The 24,660-nt window shown below is 41.2% G+C and overlaps 1 protein-coding gene across 5 annotated transcripts in view; it reads right to left on the reverse strand.

Annotated features, from left to right (window-relative positions):
* LOC128695988 (CTD small phosphatase-like protein 2-A) overlaps positions 1 to 24,660 on the reverse strand; it is a 455,855-nt gene that overhangs the window by 216,728 nt on the left and 214,467 nt on the right. Inside the window, exon 1 of one of the 5 annotated variants that reach the window (XM_070093085.1) lies at positions 15,157 to 15,274. The exons of the other annotated variants lie outside the window; for them this stretch is intronic. The gene's annotated coding sequence lies outside the window, so the exon portion shown is untranslated. Of the gene's footprint in view, positions 1 to 15,156; positions 15,275 to 24,660 lie in introns of those variants that run through there. 5 annotated transcript variants of the gene reach the window in all.

The raw sequence follows: 24,660 nt of genomic DNA on the forward strand, positions 1-24,660 counted from the left end.
TTGAAGGCTTCTACACTTGTTCCAGCCGTGTTTCTGACATCTTCTGGTAAGATGTTGAATAGTCTGGGACCCCGAATATTGATACAGTGTTCCCTTATTGTGCCCACCGCACCCCTGCTCCTCACTGGGTTTATTATGCACTTCCTCCCATATCTCACTCCAGGACGTTGTTATGGCAGTGTGCGGAGTTGGGTCCAGGCCCCTTGAGTACTTTCCAGGTATATATCATGTATCTCTCTCTCCTCCGCTCCAGTGAGTACATGTTCAAGACTTAAGGGCTTACTAGCTCAATGTGTGCCGTAAACGATCTCTGTATTTGTTCCAGCTCTGATACTTCTCTTGCTTTGAACGGGACCATCAGCACTGAGCAATATTGTAAATGAGGGAGCACTAGCGATTTGAAGTGTCACCATTGGCATTATTTCCCTTGTTTTAAAAGTTCTCAATACCCACCCCGTCATCCTCCTGGCTGTCATGATCTTTAAAAGAAAGTTCAGCTGATATAATTATTCCCAAGTCTTTTACGTGATCCTCTCGTTCTATTTGGTGGTCCTCTTGAGTTTTGTATACAGTGTCCCTTTTGAGTTCTTCATTCTTTCCATACCTAAGCAGCTGGAACTTACCACCATTGAACGTCGTGTTTTCTACTGTCCAGTGGAAAACCTTGCTTATGTCTTCCTGTAATTTTTCAATGTCTTCCACCGTAGTGACTTTCATGCTTATTTTAGTGGCATCTGCAAATGATGATACAAAACTGTGACAGATGTTTTTATCTATGTCTGCTATGAGGATGAGAAACAGCAGAGGTGCCAGGACAGCGCCTTGGGGAACTTAGCTTTTTACCTCGCTGATGTTGGATTTTGCTCTGTGTACTACTACTTTTTGTGTTGTGTGTGTTAGGGATCCGAGAATCAATCTGCCTACCTTCCCCGTAATGCCCATGGCCCTCATTTCGTGCGCTATCACTCCATGATCACATTTGTCAAACACCTTTGCAAAATCTGTGTAAATCACATCTGCGTTTTGGACGTCTTCCAATGCCTCCGTAATTCTGTCATAATGGTTCAGCAGCTGTGACAGACATAATCGTCTCGCTCTAAAACCATGCTGGTTTGGGTTATGCCGGTTGTGCTGGTCCATAAAATTTGTAATCTGCCGTCTTACCATCATTTAAATCCTCGTGATAACTGGAGAATGACTCTTCCGATCGGCTTCAAATTTTCGGCCCTGTCGTGTGCTCCAGAAAGTAAAATACTCGTTATTATTGGGCTGCATAAGTCCCAAGTTTTTTAAGTATTGATACTGATTTACATTCAGTAGTTAAACAATGCCTCTTCTGATTGCCTTCAAAATATTAACGCTGACGTATTTAAAAATACCATGCAAATTTACAAAAATAGGTGCAAATTTTCAATTTTGCTGACACTTAAGAAAATTACAATTGTTGGATTTATATCAATCACTGGAGAATGCCTTTTCTGATAGGCTTCAAACTTTCAGTGTTGATGGGCTTTATTAAAAGAAAGCTTTGGCTCTCACTGTGTACATTTTAATGTCAACTTTATTAAATAAATTAATTTCCATTTAATAACTAGAGAATGCCACTTCTGACCACCTTCAAACGCTAAGCACTTGTGTATCTTACCTGAAAGTATTTCTGTACTTAATTTGGGTTATGCAAGTTCCAATTTGCCAATTTTACAGAAAAAAATTGAATCAAGTAAATTGTAAAAAAAAAAAAAATTAAAATACTGAAGATTCACATGCTTAAGTGTGTTGAGTTTAATGATCCCTTAAATGTTAAATACTGATAAGTTTTCGCCGGAGCGGTCATATGGTTAGGTTTAGGCACAATATTCCCGTCGTCTACTAACTTCCACTAAGACTTTCATTTATAGCCTCAGTGTGCCTTATCCGATCAGCCTCAAATTTTCAAATCTGAACTACTGCTAGCTGAAGATCCATGAAACACCTGGCAAAGGCAAGTTTCCTCTGATCAGTTTCATACAGACCAGTCATAATTTCGGTTTTCTTACGATAACTTTAGAAAGTCTCTTCCGATTGGCTTCAAAATTTCAACACTCGTGTATCCAGCCTAGAAGGTTAACACTGTTAACGGAGTGTGTAGAAACTATTCTTCCACTTTTTATCACAAATATATTATCTTGCACTAATCAGAGAATGCCTTTTCAAAAGTAGTGATGGTGAAGAGCCCTTGATCCAAGTAAATGGACTTATCCTCTGCTTCCTCTCATCAAATATCAACGCCTCCCATTCCCCAAATGCTATACGACTCCTGCAGGTTTCATGCTTTCCTTATTAAAAAACAATGGCATCAATCTTTAATACTTGATGCCTCTTATGAAATGGATGAAACTTTTGGGGAATTTAGGCCCTGTATGTAAACATTTTTTTTTAACTCTGTGCACAACTGGAGATCGCAGCTTCAAGCTTAATGTGCTGTTGTTACTTCGGATATTAGTTTGAGATAGCAAGAGAATTCCTCTTCAGTTTAGCTTCAAAGTTGGAGTTTCTTAGTGGAAGGTTTTAGTTTTGGGCAATGTACATAATAAATTGTCACTTTTATTAAAGAAATTGTGTTAGTTTCCATATAATAACTTGTAAATGTCTTTTCTGATTTGTTTCAAATTTTCACTGCTAATATTTAACTTCATTAGAAACTTTTGTTGCACTCTGCAGACCTATTCCATGTGTTGAGGCACAGGGGCCTTGGGCTGGGATTATGCAATACAGGGATTCATTTTTCGAACTGCACAGCAGCCAAAAAATATTTAAGGAAAAACAACAGCTAAACATCCATGACTATTATAAGGGCAGAGGGTTTAGTGGAGCTGAGAGTTAATAGGGTTGTAAAATTAATGTCATAGTTGATGCAATGAACATGTTTCTGTTAAAGTCATAGTTATTATAATCAAAAAGAAGCGCTAAACCACAAGGGCTATACAGCGTTTCTGTTAAAAAAGTCATAGAGGGAGTCTGTGTTGAAGATGGGGCTTTCAGCAAGAAGAGCAGTTAGAGTGAGCTCATTAGGTTAAGGAATGTTCTGATAAATATGACAGTTTAAAAACGTACGAGTTTTTAAGAGCTACTTGGCAGTCCATAAAGAGAGGCGAAGGTGTTTCGAATGTATCCAGAGTATGGTGCCGATAGTGGAACAATCCTTTCTAAAACGGACTGAGGAGGGGACTGACAGTTAAGTCTCTAAATACCAAACGAGCAGTTTATTGACAGTGATCTAACAATTTACCAATAGTGTTGGTAAGAGTAGTGTTACAGTTTTCCACCTGATGTAAAACACCTGTGGACCACGTAGGGTGGAAAAGGTGTAAGAGGAAGGTTCGTGTTGTAGGATGTGTTTAATATAAACAGGTATATCGTCAGGCCCCGGATCCCTAGATTTGCATTCAGTGTTGATGTAAGTTCTCGAAAGGTGAAGGGGTGGCTTCCAGCTTGGGTTTAGACTGGAGAAAAGACAAGTGTACATGTAGTCCTTGGGAAACAAAGTGATGCCTAACTGCTTGGTAACTTGGGCGAAGTCTACAACTAGTTTGCCGGTAGTGGGAAGGACGGGAGCAGGGTCATTACTGTACTTGCCTGTTATCGTATTTTTTTTCAAGAATGCACACAAAGATGGTTAGGTAGCCATACCAACTAATTTGTGGGGCTATGCAACACGTCGCCCCCTGTCCTCTCACTTATTTTTAGGCTAAAATATGGTTTGTGGTGGTTGTAATAGGCTTCAATTGCCTAGAACTACAACCAGGAAATTATGGAAGACAATGTGTGGAATGGGTGAGAAAAGTGTAGTGGAGATGGTAAACATTGGTAGCAGATGTCAAGGGAAGAAGGTTGCTGTGAGGATGTAGGTGGTTCAAACTGAGGAGTCTGTAAAGGGTGGAATGACTTGTCTGGGAAAGACATGGTAAAAATGCATGGAGATGCATGTCCTTTTGTGGTAAATGTAGACATTCAAGCGTTCGGTAGTTGATTAGAGAATGTAGTTTGCGAAGGGATGTCATGAGGGGAAAGGTTTCGGGATATTTTGAAACTGAGGTATAAGTATCGAAGGGACAGCTGGAGAGGCCTGTGTACATTTGGCGTAAGTGAAGATAGACATCAGCGATGAGGTGAGAATAGTGATGGGGACTGTATAAAGGTTGAACACCAGAATATGCATGCAGGAGTGCACTACTAGGCAATGGGTGTATCAGGAAGTGGAGGGAATTCGTGTAATGACATTATAATCAAAAAGAAGATAATCAAAAAGAAGAGCGTGTAATGACAAAAAAAAAAAGGTGAAGAAGTGATATATCAGGAGGAAAAATTAGTGATGGATAAGAATGTAGTGATAACACTGACGGAAACGTAGTAAGGATAGCTGAAGGTGAAGCTTTAGGTTTAGGGGGTATGGTACTTTTTCCCTACAGACGGAGATGGGTTACAGCCTCTGAATATAACAAGCCATATTTCTTTTAAACATTGATTTCACGTTCTGTAAGGGAAACAGGACACTAACGAAAAAATGATGTGCTTTACGGTTAAGGCAGTAATTGGGGAAGTGATCCAGTGATCTGTAATATTTTGCCATGTGGTCGCAGCACCAGTATTTGAGACAGTGTGTTGCGGCGTTGGTTTGAGTTCCTTCACTAACAAGCGCTAATCTACTATATATGCAGAGTGGGGGGAGTAGGAGTTCACGGTTATCAAACATCAGTTTAGCTAAATTTGTTGGGCATCATCTTGATCTGCAGGCAAGGCGGATACAAGTTTGACCTTGGTGATTGGGAGGTGTAATCCTAATTGCTTTTCGATGTTCAGAGCATAATCTGTGAATTCTTCCAGTATGCACATGTGAAATATGACAACTTCCAAGGCATGAACTGTGGGTGGAGAGCCAGGGTACAATTACCTCTGTTCTGCCGAGGGCATGGAGATGAAGTTAGCTAATCGGATGAAAGAAATTGTCTTGGCCGATATAAACCACGAGTTCTTATATTAGTATGAAGTCATTCAAGTATGTTTCAGGATCTGGTGTTTGCTATGAAAAAAAAAACAAATCTTTTCCGGTGTGATGTTTGGAAGATTTCCGTTATTCGTAGGTTTCCAGATGGTATGTTTCTTATCGTGTGATTGAGATGTGTATGGTATGCTAATGCTGTCATTTATCTGTCCGTGTTTCTTGGTGGATGACCTCAGCCACTCTGTCCTTTGTCAGGCAGACGATCCCCGAATCGTTGCGTCGTGGGTAAAGCCGATTCTATAGTCAAAGTTGCGGGGTTCAGTTACCAGTCACTTGAATCCAGGAGACTAAGGCAATGTCTCGTTTATCATAAGGTAATGGATGGGGATCAGCGCTGAGAATTAATGAAAAGAAGTCAAGTATCCACCCTAAATCAGGGTCACCTCTACTGCAACAAGTATTATTGTAATTTCCTGGAAAACACTTCTTATACTACTTACTGCACAATAGGCTTAGTAATACCCCTTTCCCTGTTTAGATTCGACAGCACGAACAATGCAATCATCAACCAGTAAATAATGATGGCAAGTAGCCAGAACGAATGCCAGGTCCCAATCTTGGATCCAAAAACATCCTTCACTGATACTCCCACTATCAGAGGTCATACCAGATGGTCACCAGACCCGCCCTAAGATGATCAAATTTCCATCTGGTGGCGTGATACAACAATCACATCACTACCATAGGAAGTTATTTCAAAACAATACTAATTCCTTTTCCTTCCGTCTCAGTACTAAATAATGAGGCCAAGAAAGGTTAGGAGGGTTGCAGGTATTTAGATTCCATCGAAATCAGAGTTAGGGCAATTGTCCACTTAAAAAAACGAGCCCTAGAGTTTTTTTTTTTTTTTTACAAAATGGATATAAGTGGTCAAAACAAGTGTTCTGAATGTTAATATAAAACCTAATAGGCTACTTTTTAACGATAACTTTTTGTACTTGAGAGACTAGAAAAGAAAAATTTACAAAGGAACACCGTAGAGACAACTGTGTTTAATTTACGAAATAACTCATGTACGTTAGATAAATACAAAACTCGGGTAGTAAACTCACCAAGCATGAAAGGCAGACGTGTTCAAACAGGCTAGATGTATACCCATGACCGATATCCAAAATTCTAAGACTCCTGTAGCCCAGCCTTGGGCTAGATATGGACGAAACTTTAAAATTAGTTAAAATGCACAGGCTTGTGTTGATCAACTCCATATATGCCTGATGTGGAGTAAATATACAATGTTTATGGACTTGCAGGCCCTTAGTCAGCATGTCTTAGTCATTTACGGTATGTTTTCTTTTATTAAACTGTTTCTGTCTCGTGGGTAACTCAGAACTCTAGATAAATGGTTCAGAGAACCGACAAGTTGATAAATTAAGACACATATGCAACATTTGAGTATTTTTACTGTGGAAAAGTTTCAGCACACAGTGGCTTCATCAGTTCAATACAAAGAAGAATGGTGAAGATCAGGAGTTTGAGGTAATCAGTCCCTCAGCCTGGAGTCCGTGTAATCAGTCCATCGATCTTGAAAAGACTGATGGACTGATTACAGGGACTTCAGGCTGAGGGACTGATTACCTCAAACTCCTGATCTTCACCATTCTTCTTTGTATTGGACTGATGAAGCCAGTGTGTGGTGAAACTTGTCCACAATAAAGATACCCAAGTACTACACATGTGTTTAATTTATCAACTCAGAACTATGGTAGTCACTTAAATATAAGTTACAGATTCAAAGAAATAAAAAAAATCTACCAGCTAAACCAAACTCAGTAGTTTAAAATCTGATTTTTAGCTCCTCCAAATAAATCTGATAATAAAAATAATAATAATAAAGAAGAGAAAGGCACAATACCGTGGCTGGAACAATAAAAAAATAACCCGCATATAGGAGAGAGAAGCTTACCACGACGTTTCGGTCCGTTCGGAAAAATAATAATAATCAATTTTGTCTTCAAGTTTCCCAAAAGTGTTATAGTAATTTTCTTCAACGTTGGCATCGCTGGTCTTCCATTTTTTTCGGGGGGGGGGGGAAGAGGGGGGGGAGAGGGGGAGGGGGGAGAGGGGGGGTGTTAAGTGAATATTTGAAGTCACGTGTTCAATGATTTTCTTTTATATTATAAGTATTTATATCAGCACCAAAATTAAAGAATTCTCAAGCATAAACTGCGCTGACCAAAAAACACAAGGATTATTTTAATCTATGGATTTATTACCAATCTGAGTTCCCCCTCCCTAAAAATCTGTCTCCATTCACGACTCTCAAACTGAAAATGAAGAAAACCAGACGAATTTTGGGACCTTCAGGGTTGTGATGGGTATCCGCCGGGTCAACCAGCAACAAGCTGGTTGACCACACAAGCCTGACTCGAGGCCTGGTTGACTACACAAGCCTGACTCGAGGCCTGGTTGACCACGCAAGCCTGACTCGAGGCCTGGTTGACCACACAAGCCTGACTCGAGGCCTGGTTGACCACACAAGCCTGACTCGAGGCCTGGTTGACCACACAAGCCTGACTCGAGGCCTGGTTGACCACACAAGCCTGACTCGAGGCCTGGTTGACCACACAAGCCTGACTCGAGGCCTGGTTGACCACACAAGCCTGACTCGAGGCCTGGTTGACCACACAAGCCTGACTCGAGGCCTGGTTGACCACACAAGCCTGACTCGAGGCCTGGTTGACCACACAAGCCTGACTCGAGGCCTGGTTGACCACACAAGCCTGACTCGAGGCCTGGTTGACCACACAAGCCTGACTCGAGGCCTGGTTGACCACACAAGCCTGACTCGAGGCCTGGCTGTGGAACAGGAAAACTGGACACCATCCAGGAAAGTACTACCGTCTAAAGAGTGTGAAATTTAAACCTATTTTTTTTTTCACTCTGGCAAGACTGCTGATCTTTGTCTCACGAACACATAAGATGACAGGTAAATCTTACAAACTTCTACTCAGATTCATGATACACATACCTTTACTCTCCTCGGTGCTTCTTAATCCTTTATTTTCTTTCGGACCTAGGAGGCCTGGTCTGACACCGGGCCGAGAGTAAGATAATCCCATACCACTAACACAACACACAACGGTCACAAGTTATATCAGAAACGAACATATGTGTAGTTCACAGTGTATATCTGAAAGTGGTCCTTGTAACTAACATATCTTATTAAGACTTAAGGCGTCACAAAGTATTGGCATTTGTGGTGTTTGCTAATTTTGCAGGTATCGTTATCGGCCTAAAACTAAGTGTCGTTATCGTTGACAAAAATTTTTAGTACTGTCCCATCCCTACTAAATTATTTCCTAAACTAAGATATTGTACAAATATCGCGAACAAGCGATACAAGATGCAAAACAACCACGGTGGGAGTTGAATAATAGATCTAGGCCTTTCGTGTTGCAATCAACACATCAGGAGCTTGCAGTGCTGCAGAAAAGAGGTGGTGGTCTGAGCAAATGCAAGCACAGGGAACGCCTTTGCTGGAGCTAACTCCCCCCGTGGTTGTTTTGTACCTAAGATATTGTATAATAGGCAGAATGAAGTGTTACAAGGCAGGCAGAATGAAGTGTTACAAGGCAGGCAGAATGAAGTGTTACAAGACAGGCAGAATGAAGTGTTACAAGACAGGCAGAATGAAGTGTTACAAGACAGGCAGAATGAAGTGTTACAAGGCAGGCAGAATGGAGTGTTACAAGGCAGGCAGAATGGAGTGTTACAAGGCAGGCAGAATGGAGTGTTACAAGGCAGGCAGAATAGTGTGTTACAAGGCAGGCAGAATGGAGTGTTACAAGGCAGGCAGAATAGTGTGTTACAAGGCAGGCAGAATAGTGTGTTACAAGGCAGGCAGAATGGAGTGTTACAAGGCAGGCAGAATAGTGTGTTACAAGGCAGGCAGAATAGTGTGTTACAAGGCAGGCAGAATGAAGTGTTACAAGGCAGGCAGAATAGTGTGTTACAAGGCAGGCAGAATGGAGTGTTACAAGGCAGGCAGAATGGAGTGTTACAAGGCAGGCAGAATAGTGTGTTACAAGGCAGGCAGAATGAAGTGTTACAAGGCAGGCAGAATAGTGTGTTACAAGGCAGGCAGAATGAAGTGTTACAAGGCAGGCAGAATAGTGTGTTACAAGGCAGGCAGAATAGTGTGTTACAAGGCAGGCAGAATGGAGTGTTACAAGGTAAGCAGACGGAGATATGGAACACGGCTGGAATACAGGCAAACAGAAGATAAAGAGACATTTTGGAATTTAGGAAAAGAGAAGAGAGGGGAGGAAAACTGGAGGGAAGCAAGCAAATATGCAGTGAAGCAGGCAAGCAAGAGGAAGGGAAGAGAGGGAGGCAGGCAGGCACACAGAAGAAAGAGAGGGAAAGAGGGAGGTAGCGAGAGGGGTGGAGTGACAGGTGGTGGTGACAGCGTCAAGGCAGTCACAAGTGGGATGGAGCCAGTAAGCAGCAGGAGGGAAGTTGAGGGGCCAAGGTCGCTCTCTCGCCCTTCTCTACACCATCATCAATACCACCACCACCACCACCACCACTCTCATCATCAGTACCACCACCACCATCAGTACCACCATCACCAACATCAGTACCACCATCACCAACATCAGTACCACAACCACCAACATAACCACATGTTCCTCAACAACACACGCGCACTGCGAAATTTCGCCACAATACCAAACATATTTCGATTTTGCTCCGAGTTTACTGTGCCGCACCACTCTTCTTGTGAGTGAATATATCACCATAAAGATAGTACTGTGCAGCACCACATCTTGTGAGTGAATATATCACCATAAAGACAGTATTGTGCAGCACCACTCATCTTGTGAGTGAATATACCACCATATAGTACTGTGCAGCACCACTCATCTTGTGAGTGAATATATCACCATAAAGACAGTACTGTGCAGCACCACTCATCTTGTGAGTGAATATACCACCATAAAGACAGTACTGTGCAGCACCACTCATCTTGTGAGTGAATATACCACCATATAGTACTGTGCAGCACCACTCTTCTTGTGAGTGAATATATCACCATAAAGACAGTACTGTGCAGCACCACTCATCTTGTGAGTGAATATATCACCATAAAGACAGTACTGTGCAGCACCACTCATCCTGAGTGAATATATCACCATAAAGACAGTACTGTGCAGCACCACTCATCCTGAGTGAATATATCACCATAAAGACAGTACTGTGTAGCACCACTTACTGTGCCGTCACTAAGTGTACTCGTGGCACGCCTGCTTTTCATTGGGGGAATGTTACATCTCCTGCCGAATCTTTTTCTTTTATAGGGAGTGATTTTCGTGTGCAAGTTTGGTACCAATCCCTCTAGGATTTTCCAAGTGTATATTATCATGTATCTCTCTCGCCTGCGTTCCAGGGAATACAAATCATGGGACTTCAACCTTTCCCAGTAATTTTGGTGCTCTATCGTACTTGTGTGTGCCGTGAAAATTTTTTGTACACGTTCCAAGTCAACAATTTCGCCTGCCTTGAAGGGGGCAGCTAGTGTACAGTAGTATTCTAGCCTAGAGTGTCCAAGTGATTTGAAGAGAATCATCATGGGCTTGGCATCCCTAGAACCTTCAAGGTTCTCATTATCCATCCCATCATTTTTCTAGCAGATGCAGTAGATATATTGTTGTGGTCTTTGAAGGCGAGATCCTCTGACATTATCACTCCCAGGCTCTTCACATTACTTTTTCGTTCTGTGTGGTTAGAATTTGTTGCATACCCTGATTCAGTTTTAATTCCCTCAAGATTTTCATATCTGAGTGCACAAATTTATTAATGCCCGATCAGCCGGGTTGTGGTTCATACGTTGGACTGCGTGTAGCCAGCAGTAACAGCCTGGTTGATCAGGCCCTGATACACCGGAAAGCCTCGTCAAGAATTCGGCCGCGGGGGGTGCTGATCCACGGAACGACCTCCAGGTAGGTAGGTAGATGGCAGAGTCCTGACGGTCGTGTTCAGTATAACAGTATTCCTAATACAAATGACCGAAGAGTGTAAACACTGGTGCTTGTCATCACCGCCCTCCATCGTGTATATTCCTGCGAGTAACACCGATATTAACACCTCTCATCTGATAACACCCTGAGGAATGTGACTACAATCACCGCATCTTCTCTAAGCCACACATTCCTCCCTCTCTTCCCTCTCATTTCATCAGTGTAAACCTAAGGCTCTGAGGATTATTAACATCCCCCAGGCTTGACAGATCTTTGCTAAGTTTTGTCATCTTCCTCACAGTAAGATGGCTAATATTACTAGTGCCTATGTGCAATGTTACAATGGCCACTACTATCACTACTACCATTAGAATTAATCAGCAAAAAATCCAAAAGTCAGAGTTTATGCCAAACCATGTGGAGGATGTGAGACAATGTATGTTGGCGTCGGGAACCAGCAATGAGAAGGCCTAGTCTGGGACCAGCTGCGAGGGCGATGACCTCAAGTGACCCCATGTAATCCAGGGAGAGAGCTAGAAACAAATACATCCAGTATCACCGAGAATATATACATTTGCCGTACTGACAATGTCGTTAACATCTTTATTCACAGTAACAGCCACGACCATGAGAAATGCCAAGCTTATCAAGGAAGAGATTTTACATAACATTATTTACAATCTTCTGCCACGTGTCTTAGCAATACAGTTGTACATAACACGGGAAGATTCAATATCTCCTGTTTTGTGATGAATGGTTTTAAAAACCGACAAGCTGAAGAATTGAGACACTTATGCAACACATGGGAATCTTTATTGACGAAACGTTTCGCCACTGCGTGGTGAAACGTTTCTTCAATAAAGATTCCCATATGTTGCACAAGTGTCTCAATTCTTCATCTCCTGTTTTGGCTGAACTGATTTCAGGTCATGAGGACAGCGACAGCAGATTACTTCATTAATCGCTATGTACACCCATCTTGCCTTCACTACAACTGACCTTAACACTGCTCCCTGTTTTTTTAACCTCTCTCTCTCTCTCTCTCTCTCTCTCTCTCTCTCTCTCTGATAAAGCCCCTGGTAGACGAAACTTTTCAAAATAAAGCAGCATTAGTCTCTCTTTAATACAGTACCTTTGTCTACAGGTACCACTTACTTTTATAATTACAGTATCCTTATCTGTGTCACAAGTACCACAACCTTCACAGATAAACGCTATGTAAATCAACTGAAAGTGAACTACTAGAAATAAACTGCAGGTAAAAGTCTACTTGTAAACCAACTTTCAAAGACCACTCAAGATGTATACTCAAGATGTATACATGTATACTGCACAATTTTAAATCAAATGTTCCACTAGAGGACACGGATTGGATTCCCGGGCTGAAATGTTGGAACAAGTTCTTACACCCGCAGCCTCTGTACACCTACCAGTAACTAGTACCACCTGGGCGTTGGTACTGTTTTGGTTGCCAACTTCCAGAAGACTTATCCTCACTTACTGACCGTTATCTCTCAGTCCACAGTAGAATTCGAACCTGTACACTATGCATCAAAGAACGCAGTACTTTTGCCACACAGCCAGACCCCAGAAAGGTATGGGCGCCTAACCAAAGCTAGGACTTTCACCGTACACAATTTCACTATACACCATCACTTTCATTATACATCATCACTTTCAACATACACCACTCGCTATATACCATCACTTCCATTATATACCATCACCCACATACCACAACCACTATACACCATAATACAATGTCACTATAATACACTGTCACCATCACAATAATACACTGTAACCTTCACTATAATACACTGTAACCTTCACTATAATACACCGTCACCTTCACTATAATATACCGTCACCTTCACTATAATACAATGTCACCTTCACTTTAATACACTGTCACCATTATAATACACCATCACCTTCACTATAATACACCGTCACCATCACTATAGTACGCCATCACCATTATAATACATTGTCCCCTTCACTATAATACACTATCACTAATACACTCTAATACAGTGTCACCATTATAATATACCATTACCCTCACTATACACAAGCACATTCTACGTTGGTACACTTTCCCCAATACATTCACCACTAATACAACAATACATTCATTGCTATTACAGCAATACATTCACCACTGATACAATACATTCACCACTGATACAATACATTCACCACTGATAAATACATTCACCACTGATACAATACATTCACTACTAATACAACAATACATTCACTACTAATACAACAATACATTCACCATTACTACATCAGTAACATTTATTTACCGTCAGTAAATAATCACTTACGGATTACTGCACATACACTTTCCCCAGTAACAGTATTTCATTTCAATATTTCAGTGTGTGCGTGTATATATATATATATATATATATATATATATATATATATATATATATATATATATATGCCGAATAGGTAAAACTTTGTTATTTTTGGCTTAAATAGCAACGCTCTTCTTACCGAATAAGGAAAGCAAATATTTGTGTATGCAATAATTTCGCAAAAATTATTCTGAACCTAACGAAAAAAATATATTTCACTGTTTTTGTTTATTAAATTACTGTAAACTTATCTAAAATATATTTAGTTGGATTAAGTTAAATTAAACTGCGCTTGTTATAATAAGGTTAGGTAACTTTTCTAATTTTTTTTGGTACAAAAGTATTAATTTTTACATTAACATCGAAGAAAAAAATATCTTTAAACGTATAAGAGAAAATTGGCCAGTTTTACCTATTCGGCACGATATATATATATATATATATATATATATATATATATATGTGTGTGTGTGTGTGTGTGTGTTTATTACACGCAAGTTTTTTCTAGTGTAATTTTACATGTAATACAATATTGTTAAGCACAAAGAAAGCTATTAGTATGCGCAGCATTTCGGGTAACAAATCTATGCCAGTGGTGTCCTGTTTTTAGTAACAATTTCATATAAGATCGTTTAAATTTCCAACTGTTGTAGCACTTACTACCTCCTCTCTTATTTCCGAGCACTGTCCCTCCACTATACTTGCCAAGACAACTTTCCTGGTATCTCTTTGGCTAAATTATTAATGTACAAGTGTCTTTTTGTCTTCCCTGTTGAGGATACTAAAAAACTTCATGTACGTTACCATATCGTTTAGTTACTCTATGTATTTACCGTATCTATCTTCCTCCTATCATCCCGTGTGTGTAAATTCATTCACTTTGTAATGCTCTCCACTGTATTCTCTGAGGCAATAATTCAAATAAGCAATAAAAATGTTTCATATAGCGTAGCATCTCCAAATACCACATGACATGATACTGTTCAACCACTCTTATGTATGTGATGTGTCTGGCACAGTATTAGCACTGATAAAGTCACGAGTGGTGAAACATCTCCTTTAAACGTCTTCACTGTGCACATGTGTTATATTCCCACACTCTTATTCAATAGTCATCCATATTCTTTCAACCTTGAATGCCAAAACTTCTAAAAAGTTTCTATAATTTAACTTTTTTTTTTGTCCACGAAACTGTCCGGAACTAGAGTGCGTACAAGAGTTTGTAGCATCCAACAAGGTTACGGCCGTCAGTGTTTACAGTTGAGCTGTGACCTGACCCAGGGCACGCTTACGCAATCCTCCCCCGTCACCACCTACCCTTTGTAAGACAGGTGGGCACAGCCTCGAAGCAAGAGAGCCCTTGCAAAACCCCTTGCCCTCCCCCCTTTCCCTCACCAACACCCTGACCCTCACCACAAGCGCGACCTCGGCCTTCACCACGACTAGTGCAAGGCTGGTAAGTCAGTGGCACGCGCGCCAGTCTCACCACTGGAGGCCAACGATCGTTACACCACAACAAAACACGCGCAAACGCGCACGCGCGCGCGCGCACACACACACGATGTGTCGCGACCCCATGGCAGATAGACGCAGGAACGATGGAAGTAGGAGTGATGAAATAAGGCGAGTGGAAACAGAGGAAATAAAAAGTTGGAAAGGGATGTGGGAAAAGGGAGATAAGGAAAGGGCAATGGAAAATGGAAAGGAGGGGAGGGGAAAATGTAAAGAGGGGATGATGGAGGGAGGGGGGGAGCGGGGTGAAGTAAAGCAGTGAGGGAAGTACCTGGTGTAGAGGGTGGTGTCTTGCCTCCTTGGTGTGGCCCTACACTGCTGCTGCTGCTGCTGCTGCTGCTGCTGCTTCTGCCCGCCCACCTAGAGGCCACACCATTGATTCCTGCGCGCTCAATCACCCCCTCCCCTCCCACTCCCACCAAGCACTCATGTTGACCCTCCCCTCTCCTCCAGACAATACTGACTGACCCACCTCCTCCTCATCCAGACATTGCTGGCTGACTATCCTTCTCCTTCTACAGACACTGCTAGTTGACCACCTCTTGCAGACAATGCTGGCAGACCCTTCTCTTATGGATACGGCTGGCTGATACCCCCACCCTCTCTTCTGCAGACTCTGTTGGCCGACTCTCCTCGTGGTGGTGGGGGTGGCGGTGGTGTCATGCCAACGTGCAGTCAGTACTTAGCGTTGATGTAGATGGTCTCCAGCCTCACGCACCACCCGGCCACCTGCACCACCAACAACTTTGACCAAGGACAACTAAATTTGTACTCTGTTTTCACTTAGTTTTCATTCCACTAAAGCGACCATGAAGACACTTTCGTCTGACAAAGAAAACACCACAACGTACTTGCTGCTGTAGGGGGACGAGTCTTTCCCTGGCTCTCAAGTACTCGTGAACGGTTACATTAAATTTCTGGACTCGGGGAGCCCATCATTACTACTTGTAAACCTGAGTACAGTTTGCCTATACCAAATCCTCAAAGAGCTTCACTTTCTAACGACACTAAAGTACTTCCTAGCGTCTCAGTGACGCATTTGCATTTTTACCTTCCAACTACGTATCATCCCATGGGATTGAGAGGTAGTCGATATACATTTAATACTAAGGGCGGAGACGAGGATATATGCATATTCACAGCTACTGAAATATACAACTGTTACAAGAAAACGTGTAAAAACTAATGGTTGTTTTAATTATGCTAGGCGAGGTGCATTAACACCCACTCTGAATCAACTCTCTAAATAGAAAAACAAAACACGACATTGCTTCGTATATTTATACAGACCAAAAAATGGTTTCTATATAGACCTTAAAATTGAAGGATAACATAGTGCTTATTCTTCTTTCTGAATAAAGGATTTTGATGAGTATATAATGGCAAGAATGGATACACACTGGGATCAATCCTCCAGGCATTGCCATACGTGTCTAATGAGTGTGGGCACTCATGAACAGTCAGCCATTCACGAAGAGACTTGATAGGTGGAGCGGACTCTGGAATGTCCCAAGCCTGGATAAAATCAGATTGAAGAATTACTGTCATTCTCAATCCTGCCGAGCTGACTGACCGATTTTTTTTTATCTCGTGTAGCCGCGATACGTCAAACTCGAAAGGCAGGATAGAAAGGCATCATAATGCGTTAACTTATTCTTATATTATTAGAGAGAAAAGGGAATGTGGTAAATAATGCCTTGAAGAGAAGCCATGAATCACTTCACTGTGGGAGTGAATAAAGAATGGGATAAGAAAAAGGCAGAGAGGCACTACTGTGAGCTAGAGATGACAGAATCTGAAGGTCGCTTCAGCTCCCACTCATTGTGAATTATGTAATTTTATTCGGATTTCTTTTTTTTTTTAACCCTGAGGGTTAGTAATCCAGGATAAGCAAATTCAGCCACTGTCTAGTATATTCCCATTGTGGTTTTATGATCCTCTTACCCAGTGTAACCCACCTACTTACAACAAGGTGAACAGAAGCAACAGGTGTACGGGAAAGGACATACGCGCAATCAAGTCATTTAATGATGGAGACGTTTCGCCACTGGTGTTTTCTTCAATCTTGGGTTTGAAAAAGCAGTCAATGGCGAAACGTCTCCACCAACGTCTTGATTGTGCGAATGATTTATTCCTACAATCTGTGAGCATTAACATACTTGTAATGGTACAGGTGTTGGAAAACGTCACAATTACAAGCATAACAATCTATCTGATACCTACTTGGATGCCTGCTGCCACGATATATGAAAAATAAAGATAAACGCAAATATGTTGTTTGCATAAATGGGGAGAAATCAGAGTGGGGAAGCGTCACGAGCGGTGTTCCACAGGGGTCAGTGTTGGGCCCCCTGCTGTTCACAATCTACATAAACGACATAGATGAGGGCATAAAGAGCGACATCGGCAAGTTTGCCGATGACACCAAAATAGGCCGTCGAATTCATTCTGACGAGGACATTCGAGCACTCCAGGAAGATTTGAATAGACTGATGCAGTGGTCGGAGAAGTGGCAGATGCAGTTTAATATAGACAAATGCAAAGTTCTAAATGTTGGACAGGACAATAACCATGCCACATATAAACTAAATAATGTAGATCTTAATATTACGGATTGCGAAAAAGATTTAGGAGTTCTGGTTAGCAGTAATCTGAAACCAAGACAACGGTGCATAAGTGTTCGCAATAAAGCTAATAGAATCCTTGGCTTCATATCAAGAAGCATAAATAATAGGAGTCCTCAGGTTGTTCTTCAACTCTATACATCCTTGGTTAGGCCTCATTTAGATTATGCTGCACAGTTTTGGTCACCGTATTACAGAATGGATATAAATTCTCTGGAAAATGTACAAAGGAGGATGACAAAGATGATCCCATGTATCAGAAACCTTCCTTATGAGGATAGACTAAGGGCCCTGAAACTGCACTCTCTAGAAAGACGTAGAATTAGGGGGGATATGATTGAGGTGTATAAATGGAAGACAGGAATAAATAAAGGGGATGTAAATAGTGTGCTGAAAATATCTAGCCTATACAGGACTCGCAGCAATGGTTTTAAGTTGGAAAAATTCAGATTCAGGAAGGATATAGGAAAGTACTGGTTTGGTAATAGAGTTGTGGATGAGTGGAACAAACTCCCAAGTACCGTTATAGAGGCCAGAACGTTGTGTAGCTTTAAAAATAGGTTGGATAAATACATGAGTAGATGTGGGTGGGTGTGAGTTAGACCTGATAGCTTGTGCTAACAGGTCGGTTGCCGTGTTCCTCCCTTAAGTCAATGTGACCTGACCTGACTAGGTTGGGTGCATTGGCTTAAGCCGGTAGGAGACTTGGACCTGCCTCGCATGGGCCAGTAGGCCTTCTGCAGTGTTCCTTCGTTCTTATGTTCTTATGTGCTTGTTCTGTCATAGTATATCTAATAATTTAGGAATTATAGCTAAGGCATTAGGTGATAAGATACCATTCGGAATTTATTCTGAAATTTTGAAACGTCCACCTTAGCTGATCAATATATAAAAGATACCGCAATAAACCCAAAATTGTGCTCATTATATTTTTGAAAGGGCTTGTTCCCATTGTTATCCCCTAATTATGATCACGCTGATAGTGTTAATAATTTGGAGGAGTTCCACTTGTGTCAAGGTGAAAAGGGATGTTAAATTTTGTGATACCAAACCTGTATGTCAAGAAGTGGCTGGACAAAATGACGTCCACCCACTAATTCAATCTCATTTCAATATTTGGGACGATATTCTATATCCACATAGCAGAAACGCTTTAAAATTAGATTTACGAAGATCCCGTCTAACTATAAATTGAGAGATTCACATCTAGCTTATAAAAATTACTGGGCGAGTCTAAATTTATTGCAACAGCTACTGGAGATGGTCTGGAAATACAATTCACAAGGAAATTGCCTCGAAGGGTTTATTAAGACTAACACTGAAAAGAGAACTTGCTCAGTCCTCCATTAAATCTCCCACTTGTAAACCCCACTATTATTATTATTATAATCAAAAAAGAAGCGCTAAGCCACAAGGACTATACAGCGTAAACCCCACTAATAATGCTATTTACGGCAAATTACAAATTAATATTATCGAGTATAAAACTACAAACGTATAACGGGGAATATTTTCTACAGTCCTTTTCCTTAAACTGGCAACTTATTTCTGTACCAGACAGAGGAATATGCACTCTTAAAAAACTTGGTCAGTCGACCTCTCTATTTAGGACACTATTCTAAGAGCAGCAAAGAAACTTTACTACTCTGTATATACTTTGACTCGTTACAGAGATAAAGTGTCACTCCTTGACTCAATGACTCTTATTATTTTCTGTCTTAAATATATGGACCTGTATGCCAAAATGACGAAGGAACAGCTTGTCTGCTGTAAAAAAAAAACATACGAGTACCCTGTATATCGTGATTATGTCTCTTCCTGTTCATTTCTCTAGCAGTTACCTGATTTAGTTCTCTGACCTCTCCTCACAGGTCAACCATCTTAGTTTTGGAACCAACCTAGTTGCAAACCTATCTACTTTCTCCAGCTTCAGAACGTGTTTTCTCGGGCGTGGACTTACATTCACGCTGAGTATTCTAAACGAGGTTTAACATTACGTTAAGTACTGAAGTACTTGAAGTTTCTGAAGGCAATTCCAAGATTTGTTTGCTTCTTATGGGCCGCTGATGTAATATGGTTCATATGAGCCTCTGGCGATATTTTTGGTGCAATAATCACTGCTAGGTCCTTCCTTATTCTGTAACTTCTCTCCGGGTTTATACACTATTTGGCCATCATTCACCCATCTCCTATTTACATTATCTTGCACTTGTCTGGAGTATACTACAGTATACTCTATACAGTTAGCTACCTGTTTGACTCCAAGTCTTCTTGTTCTCGTATTCCTCTTAGTTTCACGTTATTACCAAACAACGATATATAGAAACTTTCCTCCTCTGGTAGACCATTTGTGCATATTAAAAATTATTATAATCAATGAAAGCGTTAAACCGGCATGGGTCATACAGCGCTGCGGGGCAGAAAACAATGCTGAGGCTATAAACAGCTAGGTGGAGAGGGGATGAGAGGTGTGGGGAGAGAAGGGCTGGAAGGGACGCTAAGGGCTGTGTCAAAGTTCGTATAGTAAAGCATTTGCTGACAAAAAGTCAAAAAGTGATCCTAAGTCAAAGGCAGGTCCGTCTGCAAGAAGGAAAGATGAGGTAAGAGTGGTAGGGCGGCGGCGTCGGTGGAGGTAAATCTTGCGAGCTCGCTGGTAAACCGACAATCCATAAGAAAGTGAAGAACCGAAATAGGGACCCGACAAACCTCACAGAGAGGAATTGTAGTCATGAAAGCCATTCATATACATGTTTTCCAGTTTTCAAAATATCACTGGTTCTTATTAACCATAAGTGCCCCACTACCTCCACTTGTTTCCTTTACTTCCCATTAGATAAGTATCCCTTGGGAAATATTGCGTTGGATATTATCCTTATGTCTAAATTTTTCACTTGTGTGTAACAACTCATCCGGAACCTGCACAGTTCAGACTGTGCAGATCATATCAGTCAGCTACCACTTTGCTACACATACACTTGTACTCAGTGTAAATAAGTGCGAAGAAGGAGAGTATTTTCTTTATTTGTATAACACACTAATGTGTGTACTCACCTAGCTGTGGTTGCAGAGGTCGATTCACAGCTCCTGGCCCCGCCTCTTCACTGGTGTGCGCGCGTGCGCGCGCAAACACACACACACACACACACGTACGTACGTATATGTGGTTGCAGGGGTCGAGTCTCAGCTCCTGTCCCTGCTTTTTTGCTGGTAGCTACTAGGTTTCCTCTCTCCTGGCCTCAAGAGCCTTATCGTATCTCTATGTATGGATCCTGTCTTTATCACTTCATTCTAAAGGTCGTCCCACTTCCTTGACTACTCTTAAGATTGAAGAATCCCTAATGCCCATGAGTGCGCGCGCGCGTTTTACTATATACATAAATGCAATTATATTCATGGGGAGCACTAAACAAGTAGGAGGAAATACAGCACATGGGGGAACAAAGAAGCATTTAGGTTAGATCCAAACGGGGGAAGCGCAGGTCCATTTCCTGAGATCAAGAGTTCCTCACCAGCATCAAGGAACCTCCTGGATAGGCACACACGAGCAGTTCATGAAGGTGCAGCAGCAGCAGTGTGCTGCACACACCATCATCCACCTGACGATGCTCAATAAGGATGTAAACACGGCACTTCCTGGCACTGTGTGCCTACATAACCGTGCCATGGTACACCATCCCCCCTTCCAATGGTGCACCATCACCTGCGCCATGGTGCACCACCACCCGTGCAGTGGTACACCTGGATGCGAGTGCATGAACTGGTGGGCACCTCGTGCGTCACGCGTCACTATGGCCATATTTAGAGTCTTACATCACCGCCGCTAACACACGACCACACAACACTCAGCCTCCTCTCATCCTCCCTCCCTCTCTCTATCTCACTCTCCCTCTCTTCCTTCCTTCCTTTCTCCCTCTCCCTCTCTCCCCTTCTCTCTCTCTCTCTCTCTCTCTCTCTCTCTCTCTCTCTCTCTCTCTCTCTCTCTCTCTCTCTCTCTCTCTCTCTCTCTCTCTCTCTCCTTCCTTCCCTACTCTCTCCCAACACAACGGCGGTACGGTTATAGAGATGAAGGGTAGGACAGGAGGGAGGAAAAAATCGCGAGAAAAGAGACTGGAAGAGTCAGGGAGGGAAGGGGAAGGTTTGAAGTCAGGAAACTTGGGAGGGAAAGTGAGGAAGATAGAATGAAGTGGGAATGGGGAATGAATATGTGTGTGTGTGTGTGTGTGTGTGTGTGTGTGTGTGTGTGTGTGTGTGTGTGTGTGTGTGTGTGTGTGTGTGTGTGTGTGTGTGTGTGTGTGTACTCACCTAGCTGAGGTTGCAGGGGTCGAGTCCGAGCTCCTGGCCCCGTGTGTGTGTGTGTGTGTGTGTGTGTGTGTGTGTGTGTGTGCGCGCACACATATATATATATATATATATACATAAGCTTAATAATTCGCAAACAGGCGAAATTATTTACAAACATTATTTCTGGGGTCTGACGTCGTGCATAAAGTACTGTGAACGCTGATGCAGTTTGCAGGTTCGAGTCCTGCTGTGGACGTAGAGATAATGTTTGTATGTGTGTGCATGCATGTGTTTGTGTATAAATGTCGTGCCAAATAAGTAAAACTTGCGATGTTGGCTTAAATAGCAACACTCTTCTTGCCGAATAAGGCAAGAGAAAATTTATGTATGCAATAATTTCGCAAAAAATCATTCTGACCCTAATGAAAAAAATATATTTCCTTGTGTTTGTTTATTAAATTATTGTAAACATATCTAAAATATGTTGAGTTGGATTAAGCTAAATTAAATTGTGCTTGTTATAATAAGGTTAGGTAAGTTTTCCAAGGTTCTTTTGGAATAAAATTATTAATTTTTACATTAACATAAATGAAAAAGATATATCTTTAAATTATATCTTCATCAGAGTACAAAACAAATTCTGGCCACAAAATAGAGCGAAACACCAACGTCAAAGACCTGGGAGTGATCATGTAGGAGGATCTCACCTTCAAGGACCATAACATTGTATCAATCGCATCTGCTAGAAAAATGACTGGATGGATAATGAGAACCTTCAAAACTAGGGAGGCCAAGCCCATGATGACACTCTTTAGGTCACTTGTTCTATCTAGGCTGGAATATTGCTGCACACTAACAGCACCTTTCAAGGCAGGTGAAATTGCCGACCTAGAAAATGTACAGAGAACTTTCACGGCACGCATAACGGAGATAAAACACCTCAATTATTGGGAGCGCTTGAGGTTCCTAAACCTGTATTCCCTGGAACGCAGGAGGGAGAGATACATGATTATATACACCTGGAAAATCCTAGAGGGACTAGTACCGAACTTGCACACGAAAATCACTCACTACGAAAGCAAAAGACTTGGCAGACGATGCACCATCCCCCAAATGAAAAGCAGGGGTGTCACTAGCACGTTAAGAGACCATACAATAAGTGTCAGGGGCCCGAGACTGTTCAACTGCCTCCCAGCACACCTAAGGGGGATTACCAACAGACCCCTGGCAGTCTTCAAGCTGGCACTGGACAAGCACCTAAAGTCAGTTCCGGATCAGTCGGGCTGTGGCTCGTACGTTGGTTTGCGTGCAGCCAGCAGCAACAGCCTGGTTGATCAGGCTCTGATCCACCAGGAGGCCTGGTCACAGACCGGGCCGCGGGGGCGTTGACCCCCGGAACTCTCTCCAGGTAAACTCCAGGTCTCTCCAGGTATAAGAGAAAATTTTAGAAGAGACTTAATTTTAAACGAGTTCTTGTTAACTGACCAGTTTTACCTATTCAGCATGACACATATGTTGTGCCGAATAGGTAAAATTGGTCATTTAGCAAGAACTCATTTAAAATTAAGTCCTTTCTAAATTTTCTTTTATATGTTTCAAGATGTATTTTTTTATTTATGTTAATGTAAAAATTAATAAATTTGTACCAAAAGAATCTTAGAAAACTTACCCAACCTTATTATAACAAGCACAATTTAATTTAGCCTAATTCAATTAAATATATTTTAGGTAAGCTTACAATAATTTAATGTAAGTTTACAATAATTTAATAAACAAACACAATGAAATACATTTTTTTCATTAGGTTCAGAATGATTATTGTGAAATTACTGTATACAGAGATTTTCGCTTGCCCCCATTCAGCAAGAAGTGTTGCTATTTAAACAAAAATCGCAACTTTTACCTATTCGGCACGACATACATACATACACACACACACACATTATATATATATATATATCTATATATGTCGTGCCGAATAGGCAGAACTTGCGACCTTGGCTTAAATAGCAAAGTTCATCTTGCCATATAGGACAAGTGAAAATTTGTGTATGCAATAATTTCGCCAAAATCATTCTGAACCTAACGAAAAAAATATATTTCACTATGTTTAGTATTAAATTATGGTAAACAAATCTAAAATATATTTAGTTGGGTTAGGCTAAAATAAATTGGGCTTGTTATAATAAGGTTAGGTAAGTTTTCTAAGTTCCTTTTGGTGCAAAATTATAATTTTTTACATCAGCATTAATGAAAAAATATATCTTTAAATGCATAAGAGAAAATTTTAGAAAGGATTTAATTTTAAATTAGTTCTTGCTAATTGACCAGTTTTACATATTCGGTACGACATATTTTATATATATATATATATATATATATATATATATATATATATATATATATATATAACGTATATGTATATATATATATATATATATTTTTTTTTTTTTTTTCAACAAGTCGGCCGTCTCCCACCGAGGCAGGGTGACCCAAAAAAGAAAGAAAATCCCCAAAAAGAAAATACTTTCATCATCATTCAACACTTTCACCACACTCGCACATTATCACTGTTTTTGCAGAGGTGCTCAGAATACAACAGTCTAGAAGCATAAACATATAAAGATACACAACATATCCCTCCAAACTGCCAATATCCCAAACCCCTCCTTTAAAGTGCAGGCATTGTACTTCCCATTTCCAGGACTCAAGTCCGACTATATGAAAATAACCGGTTTCCCTGAATCCCTTCACTAAATATTACCCTGCTCACACTCCAACAGATCGTCAGGTCCCAAGTACCATTCGTCTCCATTCACTCCTATCTAACACGCTCACGCACGCTTGCTGGAAGTCCAAGCCCCTTACCC

Source organism: Cherax quadricarinatus, chromosome 41 (assembly GCF_038502225.1).
Source record: "Cherax quadricarinatus isolate ZL_2023a chromosome 41, ASM3850222v1, whole genome shotgun sequence".
Classification (NCBI taxonomy): Eukaryota; Metazoa; Arthropoda; class Malacostraca; order Decapoda; family Parastacidae; genus Cherax; species Cherax quadricarinatus.